The sequence below is a fragment of the Narcine bancroftii genome, chromosome 14 (assembly GCF_036971445.1).
Source record: "Narcine bancroftii isolate sNarBan1 chromosome 14, sNarBan1.hap1, whole genome shotgun sequence".
In the NCBI taxonomy this organism is placed as follows: Eukaryota; Metazoa; Chordata; class Chondrichthyes; order Torpediniformes; family Narcinidae; genus Narcine; species Narcine bancroftii.
This window is the reverse complement of record NC_091482.1, coordinates 35,896,254-35,909,971: the sequence shown is the minus strand read 5'-3', so window position 1 is coordinate 35,909,971 and position 13,718 is coordinate 35,896,254. Positions and strand designations below refer to the sequence as shown.

At 41.9% G+C, this 13,718-nt stretch overlaps 1 protein-coding gene across 5 annotated transcripts in view; it reads left to right on the top strand.

The window, feature by feature from the left end:
- Nucleotides 1-13,718, top strand: part of LOC138749392 (NADPH--cytochrome P450 reductase-like) — a 91,468-nt gene that overhangs the window by 25,531 nt on the left and 52,219 nt on the right. The window lies entirely within an intron of this gene.

The following is a 13,718-nucleotide window of genomic DNA, read 5'->3' as shown; positions in this document are numbered from 1 at the left end:
CACAGGCAGACTTTGGACTTTTGTGATCTGTAGTTGACAGAACAGTTCTAAATAGGTGTAGACAATGAGAAACTGGATGGGCTTTATGCGTCAGGCAGCAGCTGTGGAAAGAAATGCAAGTCAATATTTTAGTATGAACCTTTTTTCAAGATGGTACTTGGATAAGAGAACATGTCAATCAGTGGGTGTTCCTCAGAAAACTGATCTGGACATGTATGGGTAAAGGAATAATTTTCTATGTTTAGATACTACACAAAGTTCTAGAAAACAAAAATGTGATGTGAGGGAAAATGCTGAATGATGTTCATTTTAAGTGAGTGGGCAAATCTGAGGAGCAAATTTTGATGCAAGTAAATAGAAGTGGATGTAAGAATGATAGATTAATTTTCTAAACGCAAAGACTTTGGACAGTGGGGAAGAGGGAATTTGACAGTACAAATGTACAGCATGTTTAAAGGTAATGGGCAAATAGAAATCATAATCAACAAAAGTAAACAAGCAGTCTCCAGATACTGGGGAACTAGTTCATAAAATGTTGATTTCAAAGGAGCTTGGGTATAAAATGAAGCAGTTGTATTTCAATTTGTGTAGAACTTCAGATCCCAGCTCATCCCAACTATGTTCAGTTGGGATCATATAAGAAGACGAGGATGCATCATCTATTCACCAGAATGGTTTGGGCTTTGATGTTGGAGTTTAAGGAGAATCCAAAAAATCTAAGGTGATCCAGTAGGAGTGTTTGAGACGATTAAAGAGATCTGATCAAGAGCAATAGACTCAATTCATGGGACGTAAAAAGCCGGGCAACACTTTTCTGAGGAGCAAATAGAATCCTGGCCCCAGAAAGTTGTGGTTGCTTAGACATGTGGAGTTTGATATGATCAATGCATTTTTTTTTTGGTGACTAGTCATTGACCTACAATGTTACTCTACTTTCTAGATTACTATTTAATGTGCTGACTATTTCTAGCACTCCTTTATTTTGGTTACTGAGAGTTGGTGGTATTTTGTATTTTAGTTCACTTCTATTAAAGAATAGCCAGCGAATTTGAACTCAAACTGCAATGTAGATTTGAGGTGTAGAGCAGCAGTGGTTAATGATTTTTTTTAACCCAGTTTGAATCACAGTGAAAAGTCTTGTTTTTTAGTTCAAGGTTGAGGTGCATTTTCTGATTTTTAAATTGCTGTTCAATGTTAAAACAAACTTATCAGGAATGTAGGTTTAATAATAATTAAAAGTGAATGTGAAAGGCAAATAAAGGATATTTCAGGTGTGGCTTTGAGTTAAATTAGACTTGTGCACATTTTCTGCAAATGTTTATTATCATTTAGTTTGTTTGGTAATTTGTATTTATAAAATCAATCTTTGTAATAGTGATCAGCAGATTTGATTATATGATTCATATTTACCTAATTTTTGCTTTCTGTGATTGATGTAATGTAGCATTCATTTAAAGTGAGAAGAACAGGGGACATGTCATGAGTAGAGACCCTTTTATGATGGCTTAGGTAACCATAGCAGCATGCTATCTCCGTTCAGGCCTGAAACCTCTGCTTTAGGCTCTGTTTTTTTCCCTCGAGAGGGCATTGGATGTGATGCTGCTGTTGCCAAGGGAAACACCAGTGGAGAAGAGAAACAGATTGCAAAAAGATTTCCAAATCAGATGGACAAGGCTTCCAGCAACTAGAAAATTAATTTTATTTAAATCCGTGTTCTCCATTGTCAGCTGAACGCTGTATGGATGTAGTGACCATGCACGTTTTGGATCAAATCACTTCAGCTGAGATTTCCGTTGAAGAGTTATGAAGCCATACTTTATCGTTGTTCTCAAAGCTCGTGGTTTATAGTTTATAGTGCACAACTAAAGCAAAAGGTGGCACAAATGCAGAGGTATTCAATGTAAGCTGGGAAACCTGCAACTGAAACCATGGGCTGCATGTACTCTGTTTGCCAGCAGGAAACAGATCTAAGCAGGTTGGTATTTACTCATTAATACTGATGAATAATATTAATGCACCAATGCAAGATGATGTGCAACTGGGCCCTTGGTAATTCTGTACTAATGTAACGAATGCTCAAGGTTTAATTTGTGTTACAGTGGAGAGGGAGGTTGGGTCTCTGGATAAATACGGGGAAAACCTTGTTAGCAAGTCAGTTGGCCTAGTTGCTGCAAGGAACAGCCTTTGATTGGTAAGATATAGCCAAAAACAGAATGCTGGAAATACTTAGTAGGTCAAGCAGAGAAAGAAATGTTAATATTTAGGCCAATGTCCTTTCAGCAGAACTTGGCAAGCAAGCTAAGCTGCAGAGAACATGCAGGTTGGAAAGTAGGCACAGATCAGGATTGGATTGATAAACAGATCACCAACAACTCAGAGGTTCAACAACATCCAGGACAAACTAGCCTGCTTGATTGGCATCCCATCAACTTTTCTCTGAATAGTGATTCCCTATGCCATCAGCACAAAATGGCTGTAGGGTGAACCTTCCATAACATGTTCTGCAGTTACTACCCTAGGCTACTCTAACAGCAGCTCCGAAATGTGGGACTGCTACCATCAGGAATATCAAGGGTGGCACAGTTATTGTAGTGGTTAACGCAATGCTATTACAGCACCAACAATTGGGACTAGGGTTCGAATCCCGCACTGTCTGTAAGGAGTTTGTATGTTCTCCCCACATCTGCATGCATTTTCCCATTCGAAACGTACCGGGAGTTGTAGGTTAATTGGGTGGCACGGGCTTGTGCGCCGAAATGGCCTAACACTGTGCTGTATGTCTATATTTAATTTGTTTAAAAATCAAGGGCAGTGGATGCCTGGGTACCCTACCCATGCAGGTTCCATTCTGAAATCTTGCACATCTTGACATGACTTGGATTTAAGGTTGACCTTGGTAGCGAAACCTAGAACCTCAAAACAATGTCTGATGACTGAGACAGGGAGATGTTGATGGGATCGATGGTGATGCTGCTTGCTGAGGGGGGAAGCAGGAGGTTTGTTAATTGCAAATGATTCTGAAGGGATTCACATTTTTAAGATAACTCCAACAGAAAGAGGGGCAAATGCTTGAACTGTGAAATAATGTTGCATTTAGTAAAGAGTCTGAATTTGGAGAGAGCTGGACATGCCCTTGGGGTCAGGCAGCATCTGGGGAGATAACAAAAACCTGAGTTGAAGTCCTCAGCTCACAATGCAACTTTTACATTGGCTTTAATGGTTCATGCAACTGTAAATTTGCAGCCACCTCTTGGACAGGGTGCAGTCACAATGTTGACGTGATCTGTAGGTTGATCTCTGTTTCAAACACCTTCAGGGACATTGATTACTGCCAGCATTTTTTAAAAATGCATAGCAAATCAGGTAGAAACTGGAGAGAGAAGCACTTGTCATTTGAGACCAATGAACTTTCATTGGAGCTTCTGATTTTAAGTTCCATGTAGAGGAACTCCTACATTATACCTGCACGACAGTGGGAATCTATCATGTCCAGTAATGCCATTTTATATGGTGAGCCTATCTAAACACCTCAGCAGCTGATGTTTTGATATGTGAAGTTACTATCTTGACAGTTGAACTGAGAACTTAAGGTCATTTTGTATTAGTTTGATCTTCCTCCAGTTACTAATGTTCCAAGGTTTGATCCTTGCTGATCCTTCAAACCAATGTTAAATTGCTCATTTCCTACAAGGAGTGTATTTTCACATAACTCAAAAGGCACCTGCAAAGCAGATTTAAAGTGCCAAAGAGGCTTCAAGAGCTTTGTCTCTGTAAAACCACATCATGCAAAGTAGCACCAGGTTAAGTAAGCATCCACTTGCTTTTGTATTTGGTGACTTGTAAATTGATTATAAATCCTAATTAGCTATTTTAGTGTAAATATGGCAGCCTCCAAGAGTAGGATGTGCAGTTTTCTTTGAAGCTTCTGACATCCCACAGTAAACCATATGAAAGGTATGGGGTGAACTATAACCATAGTGTGCTGTGGTGTTGGGAATGAATATTTTAGAATGGTTGATTTAGAATGACTCCCATCTTGACAACAGATTACAAGAACACAATTGAGAGTATGGCTGCATCTTTGTGTGGTAGGGTAGCTGTGAAGCATCAGACTGGAAGTCAACCAAGAGGATCATTAAAATGGCTGAGAAGATCAACGGGACTCCCTTTCCTCTAGAGATGATGTTTACTAGGAGTGCTGGGTAAAGAGGAATTATAGAAGACTTCTTCCATTCAGCGCGTAGTATCTACAACCCACTGCAGTACCTTTCCCTGTATCCAAAATGCTTGGGACTAGATGTTTTTCGGTCATTGGAACAATGGCTTTAAGTAGCATCAGCAGAATACTTGTATCAGCGGTTAAACAACAGAAAACAACAGCAAGCTTTTTGACCTTGAAATAATGTTTTAATACATACAAAAAAAACAAATTGATCTCTGATTTTAAAAAAAAGATAAATGCAGCACCAAACACTAGAAATGCTCCTCAATTTTTTTTAAAATGTTTCCTCCAGTGTCATCTGCCTCATTGACAGTGGTTTTTGTCTGATTTTATAAACTGACATGATTTCTTGTTCTGTTATGAATGCACTCTGTTGTAGTCCATCAATAAGACTATCATACATTTTCACCATGTCATCTATAGGCACTTACTCTGCAGAGTTCACCTTGATGCAGAACAATTTCAGCTATCGATATTCTAAAAACTTCAATATACAGCTTGCTGACAGAATCCAAACGTATATCTTTTGCGTATGTAAGGAGGTCACTTTTTTCTTCCTCACCTGACAAACGGAATCCTTCAAAAATCACCATCATGTTCATCATCAATGAACATAGTTTCAGGTCAGAGATTGTGGCAGGCATGTACAACTGTGTCTTTGTCACTTTGTTCCAAGCGTTGGCAGCAACATAAATGGCATACTTTATGGGAAGTTCCTTTTTGGAAACTTGCCACTCCCAAGCCTCAGTTCACGGCTGACAGCATGTTGTTCAAGTGTTTTTATATTCTTCATCGATCTAAGGATACCTTGGTCACATGGCTGATTTAAGGAAGTCATATTGGGGGGAAGATGCAGGGCATGAACATTATCTTTGAATTTTTCAGCTAGAGGATGAGCAGAACAGTTGTTGAGGAATAAAAATATCTTGCAGCCATCATCCAGTCCAGCTTCCCTGCAGTGAGCACGTTGTCAGATCCACTCCATCAATACAGGATCAACATCTTCACTTTTAGCTTTATGCAGTTTTTATATCTTTCTGTTATATATTTCTGATATCTTTATATCTGTTCGTCACTTTCAGAATAGAACTTCAACAGTTTATCCTTCTGTTTCTTCAGGTCATTGATTGTAGTCATTTCAACACTGTTTCTCTTCTGTAAGATGTCTAGCGCTTACACTGCTGTCCAGTTTTGCCAACAGCTTGCATTTCTGTTTTATAGACAAACATAAACACTTCCTTTTTTTCTTTTCACTGACATCTATAGTGCAATCTTCAGACTTTTTTTTGCCATTTGCAACTATATCTTTGTACAGCACACAAGAGATTTATTGTTATCAAAATGGGGCCAATGGGTCAGAACTCCACATGGACAAGTTGGATGATAAATTTTTTTCAACTTGTGACGTCATTTCAGCAGTGGTAATAAAGTTCGGTTTTTGCATCTTCAGAATTTTAGATATGGGGAAACGTACTGTATCGTCAAAAAGGTACAGGAGCATAAAAATCAGGACTGTCAGGCTGGGGAATAGCTTCTTCCCCCAGGCTGTGAGATTAATGAATGGTATCCTGTAACTTGCGTCTCTCATAAATGAAATGAATAAATTATTCCAAAACATTTATACTTTTTTTTCTATTATTTTCATGTAAATGCGTGTTCATTGTGGTTCGGAGAAATACTGTTTCATCTGGTTGCAAATGTACAGTCTGCTGGTCATGGTCATGGATATCCTAGTTTAAAATTAAGCCAGCATTTTGGCATAACTCCAGTGGTACTTTGATCCTGAATCATTTTGTTGTCTGTGGAATTAGTTCGATGAGAGAGAGAACAAGTGGCAGGACTACAGGGAAATAAAGAAAGGAAACAGAAGTGAAAGATTTGTAAACATAAATGTCATATCAGAAAGTGAGAAGTTGCTTAAGTGCTAGTTTGAAGTTTTGGAAAACGTGTTGCTTGCTTCCCAAGACTCCTGACCTCTGCCTATGTGAAGAACATATGATGTCCCTGTAAATAATAGGCTTTCCCCGAATGCTCATTTACTCCCACATCTGAAGCATATGCCGATTAGTAAGTTGGGTGGCCATTACAACTTTTTCCCAGTGTAGGTTAGGCATCCAGAAAATAGTGATGGGTTTGGAGTTGACGGTCACAATGGAGTATAGGATACGTGGGAATGGGATGTTGGGAATATGTTGAGAGCCAGCATAAACTTGATGTCACAAGTGGTGGGAGTTCTGGATTTTGTCTGAAGGAATGGGGTGAAAGGAGTATCAGAGGAAGAGGGTGAGGTCATCATTCAAAAATTAGTCAATGATAAAATGGGTGTAACAGTTTTCTATTAGGTTCAGACCAATTTTGCTAGATTGGATTTGGCAAAGGTGGATTAGTAGTCGCTCCTTTAGATTAAATTAGTTTGGGGGCAATGGGAGATATTGAGGACATGCAAATGGTTCAGGGAAAATGTACAAAGGAAAAAGGTGAGATTGGAAATATGGAGGCCCCTGAATGACTAAATCAAGAGGCAGTGGCTTTCAAATGCACCCCCCCTCCCTCACATTCCACCTTAAGCAATCCTTATGCCATGTGCTTGAGGTGGTATGTCAGTGGAAAGAAAAAGGTTTTAATTGAACCTAATTGACTCGCTACGTGCACTGTTTCATAACTCCAAAAGAAATGGGCCAATGACCATTTTTCTCAATCAAAATATTTCAGTAACAATTGGGTCCAGAGCATTGGTTCTCATCGAAGTACTCGAGATGGCAGAGGCCGACAGCATCGAATCCACGCTGCTGAAGATCAAACTGCGCTGGGTAGGTCACGTCTCCAGAATGGAGGACCATCGCCTTCCCAAGATCGTGTTATATGGCGAGCTCTCCACTGGCCACCGAGACAGAGGTGCACCAAAGAAGAAGTACAAGGACTGCCGAAAGAAATCTCTTGGTGCCTGCCACATTGACCACCGCCAGTGGGCTGATATCGCCTCAAACCGTGCATCTTGGCGCCTCACAGTTCGGCGGGCAGCAACCTCCTTTGAAGAAGACTGCAGAGCCCACCTCACTGACAAAAGAAAAAGGAGGAAAAACCCAACCCCAACCAACCAATTTTCCCTTGCAACCACTGCAACCGTGTCTGCCTGTCCCGCATCGGACTTGTCAGCCACAAACGAGCCTGCAGCTGACGTGGACATAACCCCTCCATAAATCTTCGTCTGCGAAGCCAAGCCAAAGAATCCCTATGCCATAGGTACTCTGTGATTAGTAAGGGATTGCTTAAGGTGAATTGGGAGTGGAAAGGGAAGATTAAGAATCACTGCTCTAGACCAATTGTTACTGAAATATTTTGCTTGAGTAAAATGGTCATTGGCCCATTTCTTTTGGAGTTATGAAACTGTGGACAAAACAAGTCAATTAGGAGCGATTAAAACAGTGGTTTTCAAACTTTTTCTTTCTATCCACATACCACCTTAAGTAATCCATTACTAATCACAGAGCACCTATGACATTTTTCTTTTTTTCTTTGGCTTGGCTTCGCGGACGAAGATTTATGGAGGGGGTAAAAAGTCCACGTCAGCTGCAGGCTCGTTTGTGGCTGACAAGTCCGATGCGGGACAGGCAGACACGATTGCAGCGGTTGCAGGGGAAAATTGGTTGGTTGGGGTTGGGTGTTGGGTTTTTCCTCCTTTGCCTTTTGTCAGTGAGGTGGGCTCTGCGGTCTTCTTCAAAGGAGGTTGCTGCCCGCCAAACTGTGAGGCGCCAAGATGCACGGTTTGAGGCGTTATCAGCCCACTGGCGGTGGTCAATGTGGCAGGCACCAAGAGATTTCTTTAGGCAGTCCTTGTACCTTTTCTTTGGTGCACCTCTGTCACGGTGGCCAGTGGAGAGCTCGCCATATAACACGATCTTGGGAAGGCGATGGTCCTCCATTCTGGAGACGTGACCCAACCAGCGCAGCTGGATCTTCAGCAGCGTGGACTCGATGCTGTCGACCTCTGCCATCTCGAGTACTTCGACGTTAGGGATGTAAGCGCTCCAATGGATGTTGAGGATGGAGCGGAGACAACGCTGGTGGAAGCGTTCTAGGAGCCGTAGGTGGTGCCGGTAGAGGACCCATGATTCGGAGCCGAACAGGAGTGTGGGTATGACAACGGCTCTGTATACGCTTATCTTTGTGAGGTTTTTCAGTTGGTTGTTTTTCCAGACTCTATTGTGTAGTCTTCCAAAGGCGCTATTTGCCTTGGCGAGTCTGTTGTCTATCTCATTGTCGATCCTTGCATCTGATGAAATGGTGCAGCCGAGATAGGTAAACAGGTTGACCGTTTTGAGTTTTGTGTGCCCGATGGAGATGTGGGGGGGCTGGTAGTCATGGTGGGGAGCTGGCTGATGGAGGACCTCAGTTTTCTTCAGGCTGACTTCCAGGCCAAACATTTTGGCTCAAACTACAGGGGAATCACGTTGCTCTCCATTGCAGGCAAAATCTTCGCTAGGATTCTACTAAATAGAATAATACCTAGTGTCGCCGAGAATATTCTCCCAGAATCACAGTGCGGCTTTCGCGCAAACAGAGGAACCACTGACATGGTCTTTGCCCTCAGACAGCTCCAAGAAAAGTGCAGAGAACAAAACAAAGGACTCTACATCACCTTTGTTGACCTCACCAAAGCCTTCGACACCGTGAGCAGGAAAGGGCTTTGGCAAATACTAGAGCGCATCGGATGTCCCCCAAAGTTCCTCAACATGATTATCCAACTGCACGAAAACCAACAAGGTCGGGTCAGATACAGCAATGAGCTCTCTGAACCCTTTTCCATTAACAATGGCGTGAAGCAAGGCTGTGTTCTCGCACCAACCCTCTTTTCAATCTTCTTCAGCATGATGCTGAACCAAGCCATGAAAGACCCCAACAATGAAGACGCTGTTTACATCCGGTACCGCACGGATGGCAGTCTCTTCAATCTGAGGCGCCTGCAAGCTCACACCAAGACACAAGAGAAACTTGTCCGTGAACTACTTTTTGCAGACGATGCCGCTTTAGTTGCCCATTCAGAGCCAGCTCTTCAGCGCTTGACGTCCTGCTTTGCGGAAACCTATGACATAGGGAATACTTAAAGTGGTATGTGAGTGGAAAGAAAAAGGTTGAGAACCACTGGTCTAGAGCAGTAGTTCTCAAACCTTCCCTTCCCACTCATATACTACCATAAGTAATCGCAGAGCACCTATGCAATAGAGATTACTTAAGGTGGATTGTGAGTTTGTGGGGGCTGTTTGAAAACCACTAATGTAAGGCAAAGAAGTAGTTCTGTCAGGTACCAAGAACTGAATGCAACTCTGGATTTACAAGAGGCACATTCCTGGAAATAATTTGGTTAAACAATGCAAAAGACCTGGTTCAATACAATGTGGGGATTTCAGCACTGCGTTCCCACGGGTGGCGTATACCAAGTTATTTGTGAGGACAAGAATTATTTTCAAGGAAGAGAAGAAAATCTGGCAATTTAATTCTCACTGGCTACAAGAGGATTAGAGGATTGCTGGTGTTGCAATGATATTTAAAAAAGGAGGGACAAACCAAATAACAACAGACCAGTTGTTTGTGTACTTTGGTCTGTTACCAACATATACATGGGCTAGGTTGGAAGCTTTTATTTGATGTCAACAATGGGCCAATTGACTAAGTGATAATTAAACATTTCAAAGCTGATTGAAATGTCATTATTAGATTGCCTCTTTATCCCAAAATTAAACAATTGCTAATTGGGTCAATATAATTTGATCATTATACAAAAATAATGTTCTTATTACATGATCATAAGACATAGGAGAGGAAATAGACTATTCAGCCCATCGAGTTTGCCCTGCTATTTAATCATGACTTCTTCAGCCCCATTGTCTGGCCTTCTCGTCATAACCTTTGATGCCCTAGTTTGTCAAGAACCATTCAATCTCTGCCTCCACAACCACCTGTGGCAACAAATTCCACAGATTTACCACCCTCTGGCCTCAGATACTAACACACTGATGCTGTGATTAATCCATAATTTGCATATCAAATGCTGACTGCCTGATATGTGGAGGCCACTAGCTGTACAGACCTTGGATCTAGTGTTAATGTGAATTGTTAATTATAGAGTGAAATTTCTTTTCATTATTTAACAAGTATTCAGTGCCTTGTGTTTAAGCCTAACAGCAAAATACAGGTCATGTAGCCTAACAGCAAAATACAGGTCATGTAGCGTTGCAAAGTTTTTCTTTGTTCACTAAGGAAGTAGCTGACTTGTATCTTCACTAAAGTTGTATCGCCTTGATTCTGTAACTGCTAGTATTCTTGCCGAACAAAAATCTAACCAGTACAGTTTGCACTTGGGCATCTCCCCATTGTCACCTGGGATTTGCCTAAGACATTCCCCCAGCACTCCCCCCGCACCTTCCCCCTCAGTCTTGGCAAAGGATCATTGCCCTAACGCGTTAACTCTGATTCTATTCCCACAGATGTGACCTGACTTGAGTGTTTCCTACATGTTCTATTTTTTTTCTTTTCCATATTTTAATCTCCCCTTGCATCACTTTTGAACAAATCATTTTCATGACACAGTATGTTCATTGTTGTTCTCTCCCTCAAGGAAGAACCTCTCATCTTATTTCACCCTTTTAACATGTAAAGTTGTAAGAATATAGAACTTTCTACCTTAAAGTCCATGCAATGTAGATGTTTTTAAAGTTAGACAATGCATGAAAGTAAAGGGAATAAAAAGATGTGCTGGAAAGGAATTATGGAATGAGGAGGAATATAAATGTCCGTCTGTGACTCGGAGGTTGAATGCCTCATTTTAGAGAATCTGGTAAATCTGAGGTGTTGGCTCACTTTTTTTCAAATCAGCTAACAAAAAGCCCTGAAAACTTGCATGGTACTTCCTTTGCTTTTTAATCTGAGATTTCATGAATATTGAAGAGAGGTACAGGTTAGATGCTCTTGACTATATTCTATTAATACTCTAAAATATTAATGCTCTATAGTTAACTATTATATTTTCCAGAGAACATGTTAAGTTTGAGAAAGGAGGGCCCAGTAGATTTAAAGGAAAGTAAAAGGCCGTCAACGTTTCAAGCCTGAGCCCTTCATCAGGAGCGCTGAAAGAGAGACAGAGACGGGAATAAAAATGTGTAGGGAGGTGGAATAATAGATAGGTTTCAGTGGAAGGGTCAAAGAGCAAGAGGTTGAGGTGGGGGGAGAGGGCTAAGGAAGATAGATGTCTGATGAAAGGAAGGGAGGGAAGCTGGAGGGAAGGAGACACAGGGATGAGGGAAAGTGAGACCAGGAAACGGGGTTAATGGAAATTAGTTGGAGATTGCTGAGATGTCTCTAAACAGATAGCATCAATATCAACTTCTCCAATTTACATCAACTCCCCTGTTCACTTTCCCTTAGCCCTGGGTCTCCCTCCCTCCAACTCTCCGCCCCTTCCTTCTCTGCCAGAGAACTACCCCTATCCCTCTCCCCTATTACTTGTTTCTCTTCTACCCTGCCACTGGTATCCACCAATTACCTCTCCCACCCTCACCTACCTCCACCTTTTTATTCAGGCATCTACCTGTTTTTTGGTACTCTTGAAGACCTGAAACACCAATTGCCATTTACTTTCTATGAATGCTGTGTGATTTGTTGACTTTCTCCAGTGCATTTGTGTGCTGCACTAGAGCCCAGAATCTGCAGATTTTCTTGTTTAACTAAATTTTAAGGGATCAAAGCCAAGAAAATCAAGTGAAGTTTAAATGGAGCACAGCAATTTCACCCTGGTGAGTAGAGAGGCCTTTGTCATCTAATGAGCTGGATGCCAAACTACTGCAATTCTGAAATGTTCAGATTGTGGGTTAATGGCATTAGTCCTCAACTTAAAATTTGGCATCCAGTAATTTAAAGGAGTCAGAAAGGCCACTTTCCAAGGTCGATGAATTTCGGATCTGTCCAGAGCTTTTCTGTTTTTGCCGAGCCCCACACCTGAACCTCGAAGGGCCATGCTACTCACCCTGGTCAGCTACCAGTCCTTGAGCAGTTTCTCTGCACTGGGGGTGCCATTCACTGACAGGGGAGGACAAGCAATTGCACCAGGTTCCCAGTGAACGTGCGCATGCAGACCAGTGAATTTTACAAGAACTAGTAAGTGATCAGACTGGAGAACAGGAGGGTTACAATAAAATAACTCTATTGGGTAGCACTAGATGGCACCAGTTTACATTGAATTAACACTCCTTGACAACAATATTAGTTAATTCACCTGTTAAGTGTATAAATTAAGGTTGTTCATCCAAACATCTGGTAGCATTGCTCAGAGAAGTGTGTTTTTTAAAATATATTCTTATCTATTGCGGTAAACAAAATGTGATTAATTTAAAAAAATCTTGTCCCTAAACAAAGTTCAAATTTATTGTCAGAGTACATGCATGACACCACATGCAACCCTGAGATTCTTTCTACTCATCAGTAGTGTAAACTGTACTCAAGAAATAGATGTGTAAGCAAAATAAAGAAATGTAAGCAAAGAAAGAAATGTAAGCACTGTGGAAATACAGAAAAAATATAAATGTTCAGTCATAAATAATGTGCAAAGTAAGTGAAATGAGTTTGAGTCTCTTTTTAGTAGGCAGATGGTGGAGGGGTGGCAACTGTTCCTGAACCTAGTGGTGCGAGTCTTATGGCACCTCTACCCCTTTCCTGATGGCAGCAGCGAGAACAGAGCATCTGTTGGGTGGTGTGGATCCTTGACTGCAGCGCTCCATGTAGATCTTCTCGACAATGGGGAGAGTTTGCCTGTGGTGAACTGGGCTACATCCGCAACCTTTTGCAGTGATTTCTGCTCCAGGGTCTCGGTGCCCCCATTCCAGGCTGTGGCGCAGCTGATCAGCACACTACACATCTGTAGGAGTTTTCCAAGGTTGCCGATGTCACACCAAACCTCCACAAACTTCTGAGCAAGAAGTGGTGCTGAAAAAAACGATGGCATTAGTTTGTTAGATCCTTTGAGATGGCAACTCCCAGGAATTTAAATTTGCTCACCCAGTCCACTTCTGATTTCCCCCTTCTTTCTTTCTTTTCTTTCTTTGGCTTGGCTACACGGACGAAGATTTATGGAGGGGGTAAAAGTCCACGTCAGCTGCAGGCTCGTTTGTGGCTGACAAGTCCGATGCGGGACAGGCAGACACGGTTGCAGCGGCTGCAGGGGAAAATTGGTTGGTTGGGGTTGGGTGTTGGGTTTTTCCTCCTTTGCCTTTTGTCAGTGAGGTGGGCTCTGCGGTCTTCTTCAAAGGAGGTTGCTGCCCGCTGAACTGTGAGGCGCCAAGATGCACGGTTTGAGGCGTTATCAGCCCACTGGCGGTGGTCAATGTGGCAGGCACCAAGAGATTTCTTTAGGCAGTCCTTGTACCTTTTCTTTGGTGCACCTCTGTCACGGTGGCCAGTGGAGAGCTCGCCATATAACACGATCTTGGGAAGGCGATGGTCCTCC